The sequence below is a fragment of the Haliaeetus leucocephalus genome, unplaced genomic scaffold (genome assembly GCF_000737465.1).
Source record: "Haliaeetus leucocephalus isolate CR32 unplaced genomic scaffold, Haliaeetus_leucocephalus-4.0 Scaffold92, whole genome shotgun sequence".
Lineage (NCBI taxonomy): Eukaryota > Metazoa > Chordata > Aves > Accipitriformes > Accipitridae > Haliaeetus > Haliaeetus leucocephalus.
This window is the reverse complement of record NW_010972528.1, coordinates 5,505,456-5,517,198: the sequence shown is the minus strand read 5'-3', so window position 1 is coordinate 5,517,198 and position 11,743 is coordinate 5,505,456. Positions and strand designations below refer to the sequence as shown.

The following is an 11,743-nucleotide window of genomic DNA, read 5'->3' as shown; positions in this document are numbered from 1 at the left end:
GCACGGCCCAGGCTCACGGCCCTTCCCTCAAGTCGCTTCGGTTAAGCGCGCCCCGCGCGTGTGAAGTAATCCCCGGTGCCTCGGGGGATGGGGCCCGGAGGAGGGGCTGCCAGGTCGGTGCGGGAGGGCTGGTGGGAGTTCCGGCGCGGCTGAGGGCTGTCCGCCTGCGTGGGGCCGGGCTGGCTTGGCCGTGGTGCTGTGATTAACTGGGAAGTCTCGGGTTGCCCTCTCCCTTTTAAAGAGGGGATCCTCGTCCAGCTTTAGCGGTAGCTAGTAATAAAGATTTTGCCGTCTGGGCAAGGTATTTCGATTTAAAAAAGGAGTTCTGTGGCGTTATCTGGGAAAAATTGTGCAAGGAAATACATGTTTGTTTTTGTCAAAACATTCCCAGTGAGGCGATGCGTTATGTAACTGCGCTTTTATTTTCAGATTTAAAAGTGCTCTTACGCTACACTGCTCTGCACCAAGTTTAACCTAAGGAAACATTTTTAAGTCTCTTATAGCACCCTGGCTTTATAATATTTTTTTCTCGATAATGTTTTTGGCTGTGATGCTGTTACATGCTTACATTGAAGAGAAGATGTAATGACACTGTGTAAGCAAACAGCATTGCTGAATGTTTTGCTGTTTCGGGTGCCTTTGAAGGGCTTGTTTCTACCACGTTGTACAATAGTTGGCTGCTACTCTTGATGGTTGTTGTACCTCTGCTGATCTTGTTTACAAAATAGTAGTACAGAGAAGCAGGAAGTTACTTGTTTGAAAGCATAATGCTGGTTAATGAAATGAAGGCTAATTCCATTATAAATTTAGAAAAAGCTTCCTAAGATGGTAGTCTGCTTCACCTGTCTCTGCATACAGAACATACTGGTTTTGATATTGCTATTAATTTACAATTTAACATTCAAGGTTATTTCACTAGGGGGGCAGCGAAAAGGTCTGACCTAAGTTTGCAATTAAATATTTTAGTAGAAAAATAACTTTAAAGCCTGTTCACAGTAGTAAGAGCCTTAACAACTCTTTAAGGACAACCTAGTGATTTTGTAATTAGTCCTTCTGCTGTCCCTCATCACTGAAGGACAGGAACTTCAGAGTGTTTTGTGTTCTGCTCTTTCCATATACATGAAAACACGTGCTGACTTCATGTATATTGGATCCATCCAATCCAATGTAATTACGTTGCAGAAAAAAACCCAACCCATACCTTTTTTAGCCTGCACGTTTATGCTATCCATCCAAGGGCTTTTGTCTTTGCAATATATCTGACACGTATTTGGGAATCACTTGCATTAGGAGAATAATTGCCATTCATGAGATAATAATTGGAGGATATGTGTGAGGGAGTAAGAGGATGGAACTGTTAACTACACTGGCAAAGGCTGTAGAAGGCGGCACCTGAAGAGGCATCAGAAGAGCAACGTGTAAGAAAAACTCAAGGAAGCTAGAGCGAAAGAGTACTGCCTTAGACACATCTAGATGTTGTAGGTGCACAGAGAAGGTTGAAAATTAAGGAGATCCTTATAGAGAATTTAAAGGTGTGAATACTTATAGGATGGCTTAGGGGCTTGTTGTAAGTTGGGTACTGCTTGAGACAAACTGAGTATATTGAAAGTGAAACAAAAGGAGCATGTAGAATGTCTTAGAATAAAGGATGCCAAAGGAGAAGGCAGCAATGGGAAAAGGAGGGGTTATACAAGAAGAAATGTATGTTTTCTTTTCATGGGAGCATCCTCATACTGGTATTATTTTATAGAACTTAATTAGAAATGTAATCTTTGGGCTCCTGGCACAATGCCAATTCACCCTTCAATCCCTAGGTTTAACTGTTGTTTGCTTATGTTGCTCACCTAAGAAATACTGAAGGCAAAGGAAGTGTGTATTTATTGTAGTAGTTTTGCCAAGGCTTCCATTTAGTTCCTGATCAAAATTATTCATAGCAAACCAAATATTAGTGAGGTTAACCTGACCTCTTCTGGAGAGTAAGATTTATGAGGCCTACTAATGAGAGGGAAGTGGTTGGACAGAGAAGCTGGTTTGGATTATGTATCTCCTGGCAGTGTCTCTGTTCTGGAGAATTAAGTCCTGAATAAAAGTTCTTGTTTTGCTATAATTATATACACTTAGATGCTATCTATCAGAAACCTGGTGAATGGCTTTTGCTTTGTAATTATGCAGTGTGTTTCTTACATGTGATAAGCTGTTCTCTCTCTCAAATTTTCATGTATATAGCAAGCTTTGATTTATGCTGTTATAGAAGAACATTTCTGTTCCAAGTACGTGGTAGAAATTCTTTAGAGTGCAATGCTGTCATATAGCAACTTCCACTTTGCAGATCACTCAATTGGATTGAGTAAGATTGAGTGTGTAGCACAAGTGAAATTGTTTATACTAGTATTTGGTGTTCTAAGCCCAAGAGGAGGAGGACACAAATTCATTCTTAGGAAGAGGGTCTGAAAAAAACTGGGAGACAATAGCCAGAAGTTAATTACTCACCTGTCTTAAACACCATGTTGGGGATGCAAGTGTCCTCTGGAATATTTCTCTGAGTCTTAAATGGACAGCAAACCGTGATTATTCTGAAGTTTCTAAAGACATCTTTAGAGATGTTGTATGCCATCAGCTTCTCTGGTCTTCCCTATAGCAAATATTACTTCTGTGCATAAAACCAGAGCTGTTAGAGTAGATGTTGCTCATTAGCTAGAAAGGCATTTTAATGGAACTCCATTGGGAGTGTGTTTCATTTGTTTGTTTAAACTTAGAATTCAGTTTTAGTACAGTTTAGAGTTATTTTAATTCTTTTTTCTTTACACTGTTGGTCAGAGTTTTGGTCAGCTTGCAGTAAACTTTTTTTTGCCGGGTGAAGAAAAGGTACCACATGAGGTAAAACCAAACATAAACCTCTTATTTAGTAGTCTACTTAGACTATTTTCTCCTTTAAAACTTGGGAAGAAAGCTGTTCTGCTTTTAGAATGTTTATTATCTTGATTAATATTAACAGGTTAGTTAAAAAAGTTAATCGTTAATGTAAGACTGTTCTCAAAAGTTACTTAGTCAAAGTTGTTGGTTTTTTTTAAGTAAGTTTCAGTGTGACAGATGTTAAGTTCTAGTAACTATCTTTATATGCTTCCTCTTGCCACTCTGCATATTAAGACCCTACGTCACTACTGTGTGAAAGATAAGATACTCAGCTAGTCTGAGTATTATTTTCTCTAACTTTCAGAAGATTGCATTGACGGGTCTTTGGAATAGACCACTAAGCCCAGTTCATAATTACCTTATGTAGCTGTTTATGCTAATTCACATTACTGTGAAGCCAGAACTGACTACAGAGAATATATTCCACAGACATTACTGTTACGTTTGTACAGCTCCCAGCACAGCTGGGACCCCAATCCAATAAAGTTATTGCTATACAAATAATAAATGCATCAATATACACATGTCTGAATATTCACAAGGGCTTTTACAAAGGTATTCATGTCTCATAAATGTGAAATTGCACATGTTAGACAAAGTGGCAAGGAAATATAAAGCTTTAAATAACACAAAGCTTTGCATGTATTTTATTTACAAGGAGGAAAAGGGAATATACAGTGTTTTGGCTGAGATTTCAATGAAAGTCTTATTTCCTGCATCATCCTCATTTTTGCAGGCTGGAAAATAATACATGTTTACAAGATACTATAGGTTGCTTCTACATATTAATACTCAGGGAAAAATAGGCAAGTATCCTCAGAGCAGTTAAGAGCAGGGGAATGATCTTAGGATTAATGCTGAAAAATGTCACCCATACCATGCAAAGAAGTATATAAACTTTAACATTGTCTTATCATACTTTGTTCAAATATTACATTAATTTCTTGTTTCCTGTTATTCTTCTGCCTCTTAAGATATAAAAACATACAAAATTTTCTAATTGACAGATTAAATAGATTATTTTAGAAGTTGTATTTAGGAAAATTAAAGTTAATGAAACAGCTTAGATGCAGTTAAATAAGCTTCTTGTCATGTCATATTTCTGCTTAGGTAAATGGTGTGCAGGTTTTAGCAGAATCAGCAGCCAATATGCCAGTAGCAATTTTTGTGGTAATCACATTATTGGCCCTTCCCATTATTAATGAGACAATAATTAAGAAATAGTGTTGATAGTCACATAACACATGATTTGTATATTGGAAATGGTCAGGTAGAAGCCTTGCATATGCAGAATAAAATACAAGAAAGAATGAGTGGCAAATGTTCCTTGCTTTTAAATTCATCACATTCCTGCTGCTTAAATTGCCTCAGCTGCTAATGCTGGAACCATTACAGTAATGGACTCAGCAAATGAAGGAGAACCAAGACATACACACTTTATTACTGGAGGGGTAATTTTCTCTTCATCTGTAATAGCAGCAGTGCCTAGTATTGATCAGACCATCAAGATACTAATCCTCTGTAAAATTACTTGTTATAACTGAAAATGTGTTAATCCAAATCAGTCTGTGTCCTGACTTTCTACTTACTATTGAATACAAACTATTAGATGGTTTATTTTTTGTGATTTAAAGCCTCTGTATTGATAATAGCAGGAGCTTCCTTTGCAAGAGTGCGTGCTTAATCTTAGCTATGGCCCAGGGTTGTCTTTTTGTTTTAACTAGAACATCACCCACTTAATTAAGAAGTGCATGTCTATCTTGCTGCTCTGAATTATATTGCTACTTTAGGCTCTGCAGATTTATTAAACATGTTTTACATTCAGCCTCTTGTTTTTGCTGTAAATAAGAACACATCTATGTTTAACGTGTTAGAATCTTCTAAGATCTTGGAGCTAGGGATATGAGGAGCATGGATACTGAAAACACTAATTTATATTTTGTTGATTGTGGCCTGTAAGGCTATTGTGTATGAGAGTAATGTGATGTCAAATGCCAGGGGTCTAAAGGTCTTCAGTTTACTTTGATCCTGGTGATCCACTACATCAGACAATGGTATGGGACCTGTGCATATTCCATATCTGAATATGCACTCTTGGGAAGGCTTCTCCTTTTTCTTTATTTTCTTTTTTTTTTTTTCCCCCTCTGCCTCATCTCTTTTGTCATAGTCTTGTATGTTAAGATTGTAAGCTTGTGTCTGCTACTTGTATAGCCTCTAGCCAACTAAAATTTTGGCTCTGTTGCATGCCACAAGTTTAATAGCTGTTACAGGTACACAATACCTCGTAGGACATGGCTGCATGAAATGGTTCCATTAACCCTGACCTTTCGTTAGACTTATTAATATGGGCTTCTATCACATGACAGTCATTGGTATCTTGCCAGCTTATGGGGGGCAAGAAATGTCCTAGAAGTGGGACAAGATGTGAAACTGGTTGCTTATTTTAAAGAATCTGGTAGTGTTCCATGCATTTTAGGAAATTTTTGTTGTTGTAGTGTCAATTAGATTTTTGCTCTGGCAAAATGAACAGCATGTTTGTTTACCTAATTACTCCTCTGCTTTCTTTTTTTGTCATAATTTAATTGATTGAAGTTGATTCATTTAGAGAGACTTCACATTTCCTAAAAGGTATTGGAGCACCAATACCTTTACAGGGATTTTGATTCCTTGTCTGCTTCAGAACACTAGATATTTTTTCCCGCCCCTTCTAATAAAGAATATGAACAGAGCATATGTTGCTTAATTCCAATTTCCCTATTGAACAGCCTCTTTACTATAATTTTCAAGACAGCAGACTAGAAGTGTGTACAGCAAAGCATCCTGTGTGATGACGTGGTGATTTGGGGGAGTTCACTTATTCAGCTGAAACCTACACTGCCAAATGTAAGATGAACTTTAAACTTTTCTGTTGTCATAGTAAACTTGTAACTAGACTGTTATTAAACATGAGGATGTTCTCAAACAGCAACACTGAGAAAAGAAAACAATCATTTACAAATCCACTGTTACCCGTGCAGCGTCTAAAAACATGTTGATAGTTGTTTACATTCTTTTTCAAATATTTTCTATGATTTGTGGGATTCAGGAAAATTAAATTTACCCCAAAAATGCAAGGGAAACTATGTTGTGGAAATCCTTCCTGTTTTCTGTAGAAAATAAAACTTCATGTGGATTGAATTTTTGGTTTTGAATGAACATCCTTCTGAAGAGAAATCTTTTGGAAGTTGTTAGCAGGTGATTCAGTTTCAGAAAGCCAGGCAGTCTCAGAGGTAGGTCACCCACACCCTGTTGTCTTCTGATTCTGAACTTAGCTTATAAGCTTAGAAGTTTCAGATGGAAATTGGCATTTTTTAAATGAAGCTATAGCGAACTGTCCCTGCTGGAGGTGGAGTACTGGGCCTACTTTCACTTTCATTTATAGATTTGGAAAACATTTAATGAATAATTATTATACTATTCCCTTTTACAGCAGGTAGGATTCAGTTTCATCTGACCCAGGTTGGTGAAAACTAGACAGGCCAAATAGTCAATGCTTAAAGCTTGTTTCTGTTCCTAGTGCAATTGCTGATCAAACTTATGCAGCCTTCAGCTGAAGTGGGATTGGGCTCTCAAGCTTTTAATAATTCATCCATTTCTTAAATTATTTAACCTTTAATGACCAAGACCATCCAAAATATCAAGTGATCTTCTTCCCTTCAGTTGAGACTAAAAAGCACTATAGCATGTTACTGTATTCTGATAGGTTCACTACTGAAATGCAAAACACGATTATGAATACTTATTGGCATATAAAGTAAGGGACAGATTAAACATATCTTTAGAGCTTTATGGATAGAAAATGATACTGCTGTAATTTCAGAACACTTTTTTTTTTAGTTACTGGAGTCTTACTATGGGAGGAAACTCTGCTCTACCTTATTTAGCTTAAAAGTTGTTTTCCTTTGTACACACGCTACACCACTTTCTAAAAGAATTACATCTTTATCTCTAAGAACTTGTTCAGTTTCATTTTGCCCTTTTATCTGCTGCTCATCCCACCATTTTTATTTAAGACTGTAAAGTTAGTTTAATGTAACTGCTGTTGTCACCTTTGCCCTCAGCTAATCAAATAGTTTACCTTGAGGGAAGCATTTATCTCCCACTTTCATTATTATTATTTTCGTAGCTGTAAAGATATATATTTTATGTCTCCAGAAGGCTGTAACAGTGAAACGAGGTATTGATCTGCTGTATTTGGCAATTTCTTTCCACCTTGCCATCGATATCATGTCAGCCTCTGTCTGTACTGTGGTTGACCTCACAAATAGCTCTTTATGTTCCCATTGGATTCAAATGATATACTATGCTCAAAACTAAATCAATGAATGATTATAAAGTTTTTAGTATTATTTCATAACCCCCAGGCGACTGGTACTTCATGCAGTGAATACTTGAAAAGGTACTTGATTAAAATATGTTGCTGATCCTGTTCTAAGGTTTAAAATTGTATTGAAATCAATCAAACATCCCATAATATTAAATTCAGGGTCGGACTTACCTATTTCTGTACAGATACTAAAATTACTGAAACTTCTGCCTGTAATTCACCGGAGAGACTCTAGTCTATAATGGCAAAAGATTTTACTTAAAGCAAAACCTCCCACTTCTGATGCATGCAGTGTCCTCTGTTTTGAGAGCAAAAATTTCACACGCTGGATCTTGCCAGTGAAAGATCATGAAAGTTACACTGTACATGCTTTTAGGTGAAAAAATGGAGGTAAAGATCAGATAAGGTTTTCATCTCCAACAAGTGAACAGTAAGTTTAAGCAACTTTGGGATTGGAAAACATTGCTCTTACTGCTTGGTAGAATCATACACCTTATGTATACTTCTAACAGTTTAACTGATAAAGTTCATGTTCAAATACCTATTTAATAGATTTTTCTTTTTAAAAAAAAACTCTGAATGGAAATAGGTAGGATTTTCACAAGCATTTAAAGGACTTTAGAAGCCCAATCCTATTGATACTGAATGTGCACTTGAGTTGGGCAAGAAGCTTTTAAAAATCTGACTCTTGTCTCAAAGCAGTAGATCTCTTGAAATGTCCATCTGTATTTGGAAAGGACTGACTGAAGATTGCGTACGAAAGGATAGGTTTATGCAAATTAGTTAAACAACAGCTTGTAGATCTGGGAACAATTTGTATTTGGCTGTATTCTCTTCTGATTTTCTTCTACATTTACTTTTAATATAAATGATGTCATTGCAGCAGGTAATGATGCTCTTGTGCTCAAAGGAAATACTTCACTGTCTGGTATCTAAATCATGTGATGGCAAACTACTGCAGATGGTAAAATATTGAACAGTGCACTGTGGTGCATATATATGTACCTAATCACAGAATGAAAACAACAAATCATTCAATCCAAAGAAAATATTTAGGAGAAAGTTATTTGGGGCCTTCATCATGAACAGTGCATGTAAACAACAGTGAAATGACCATCTTTCTGGGTTGGAAAGCTTATTTAGAGTCAGAGTTCAGACAGAAATTTCTAATTAACTTTTTTCAAGAAAATGAGAATTTGTCAAATGTAGCACTTTTGCAAGACATCTACGCAGAAAAATTGTGGAAAGGTGTTCCAGTGAGAGAGATTTAGAGTATTTCAATTATGTATTCTGAGACCACGTAAGTGGCATACTTTAGTGCACAATATAAAGCACTGGAAATTATACCAAAGATCTCATCAGTTTGAAACTGGTTTTGTAAGCTGGAATTTTTCTGAAGCTTAGAAGAAAAATTTTTGATGTACTGCAGCTATTAGGAAATTCAAAAAATCCATTCTATCCAGGTAGGAGCCAAAGGTAATTTTTACTAAATTTGTTATTTCGGATTTCATATTTGCTGAGTATAATGGAACTGACTTGATAGGAGGTAAGATCAAAAGGCAGTTCCATTCCCCGCTTTCTGGCCATTCCCTTGTCAATCCTTTAGAATAAGATGGGTTGAATCAGTTGTGTGGCTCCTTATGACTTTGGTAACAGGGAAGAGAAACTGTTTCGGTTTGGTTTGGGTTTTTACTGTGATGACTAGTTCAGTAGGCAGTTATCTTTTATGGATGTTCAGTCCTCTTTTTTTTGCCTCTGGCATGCGAAATGTAGAAGGTGTTTCTTTTTGAACTTCATGAAGATGGTGGTAGTTGAACTTTTCAAGAGGAAGACTATGGGGACAAATTTAGTTTGCATAGACTTCTCCCATTCCTTAAAACAGAAGCTGTTAAGTTTCTACATTGTCAAGCTTGGAAGACTTCTGGTATGTGCTGTCTTTCATTTCTTGAACTTCTGTCGCTGGTGTCTGAAAAATAGTCCTGTGATATAGTCGTATGGACACTATCAATCTTGGTTTAATGGAAAGTGTTTATGGAAAGCATTTATACATAGACAAAAATGAGATAAAAGCAGATTGAGTACAGCTTTTTTTTTTTTTTATTTTCTAGCCTTATATTTCACTATAAAAGACTTCAAAAGTCTTTTACTTGCATTAGTAAAAACTTGTGTTCCTGTGTGCCTTCCTCTTTAAGCAGTTTTGCTTGAAAGTGTCATGGGGGATTTCTATATATTTGGGAATAGAGCTATTTTGTATTGTGTATTATATCTATCTATATGATATACTGTGTACTCCTTAGATAACAGTAACCAACAGGTAATGTAGGAGGAGTTATAACACACAGTTTGGTTCTCTCTTATTTTGTTTTGACTTTCCTCTGGCCAGTATTGCCTTCTCCCAATGTTTAAAAAAGAAAAATATTATATTTTTTTTTAAAAAGCTTTGTTGGTCTTCTTGGTTTCTTTGCATTGTTACCATTCATATTTTCAAGTTACATTCCATGAGCTTTTCTCCAGTATTGTTGCAAATAAGAGTTGTATGAAGTTTCCTGACTCTAGGAACTGATACTTTAGAAAACTTCCCATAATCACTTGACTGTTGCAAGTTGTGGAGCTTGGTAACAGTATATATCAGAGTTCTGAGTGGCATTCTAGCCTAAACTGTTATAATAAACTACGTGTAGATATTGATCAGCCTTCCCTGAACTGTTTTAAAAATGTCTGATGTTACTTAAATATTTTTAATATACAGTGTACTTACCTGTGGCTCTGTAGTGTATCTTCTCATCTCATATTATTTCATAAGTTTATCCTCACAAAACACCTCTGTAGTAGGGAGGTATTTTTATCTGTTCTACAAGTGGAAATTAAAGTGCAGAGAAACTTTACCTTTCTCATTATTACAAGTAAATTGATAGCGTATGATAGGCATCAGATACACTGCTTACATTCCTTGTGACTAAATGGGGTGTGTGCAGTAAGTCTGGTTCATTTGGACAGGCGTTGACTACCTGAAATAGCTAGTGTGTGTGCGTGTGCGCACGCACTTTGCAGCTCATGATGAAAGACTCAGGAAGTGCAGTATGTGTGCATTATACGCTCCAACAATGAAGGGTGAAGTCAGGACACTCAGAATTTAAGATCTGGAAATCTCAAACAAATACAGAAGTGCTTCTGAATTGATTTGGACCTCTTTATAAGACAGAAGGAGGAAGCAACTGGGGAAACCGGGTGTGTAACCAAGCAATTCCTCTAACAATGAAAGCATGCCTTTTTCTTTCTCCCACCCTCATAGAACGTAAAAGACATTGTTGAGCTTTCCCCAAATTTATAATTACTGCTATAGATAGGACCCTCTTGCCTATGTGGAAAAGCCTTGAAATTTGTCCTTCAGTCCAATAAAGTTGAATTATGATTTTATGCTTCTGGCTTCTTGAAAGCTATTCATTGTGATCGGGACAGTAGGTTGATCATTATCTATGATTTGAAAAGTGTTGATGGTGTGACTTGTGCAATAAACATATGAATATAGTTCCTGCTTTAAAGAGTTTGTGCTCTGTGTGTGTTTCTGTGTACGTGGCAGACAAGTGGTTTTATGCTTCGTGATCCAGAGGTATACCTCACAAATAACGACAATTCATTTTCTCTTTACTTTGCAAAGCTCAGTTTGTGAATAGGGTCTTTAACGTGTCGGTGTCATGACAAATTGGTACGAAGCAGTTATGTCACAAGCGGGATGATACCAGTGACCCAGCAAAAAGAAACAAGCACTTTGCATGTTGATCTGTTTTGTTAGAGGGCAATATTTGGCCCTGTAAGTGCAGGAGAGATGGACTGTTCATGAAAAGGGCATAAAGAGCTAACCCATATGATCCTTTGTCAGCTTGATTAAATTTAGTGTCAAGCATTCATTCATATGAACGATGAGTGGCATCACTGTTTATCTAATAAAAAAAAGTATTTCTATTTTTCCTGAAGTCTTTTATATGTTAATAGAGGCAAACGTGAATATGATCACATAATTTAAATGTGTAAGTAAAAAATATACATCTTTACTGGCAATGGGTTAAAAGTAAGATGTATATGTTTTATGCAAAGTAATGCAATTTCTTTGTTAATCATGCTGTTCAAGCCGTAAGTCCACACAAAACAGTGCTTTTAAACAAATAGAAAATACTGTTATTGTCCCATTTATAACAGAAATGCTTAGGATATTTAGAGACTGATGCAAAGTATTTATTTGCATGCTTTAATGTATGCTCCTACTGTAATATTAATATACAAATGCAAAATTAAAATTGCAGGTGCTTGTATTAGCCCCAATTACAAGGTGTTAGGTTTTGCTTTTTAACAGTGGAAGAAACTCCAGTATTTAGAAAAAGGGGTACAACACATGTAATTTTGGAAATAAATGCATGCCATTACAAGAAAACCGAAGAATTTCTTGTGAAATAATTGACCTTCTCT

At 36.4% G+C, this 11,743-nt stretch overlaps 1 protein-coding gene across 5 annotated transcripts in view; it reads left to right on the top strand.

Moving 5' to 3' along the window:
- FTO (fat mass and obesity associated) overlaps positions 1-11,743 on the top strand; it is a 259,203-nt gene that overhangs the window by 172 nt on the left and 247,288 nt on the right. The window lies entirely within an intron of this gene.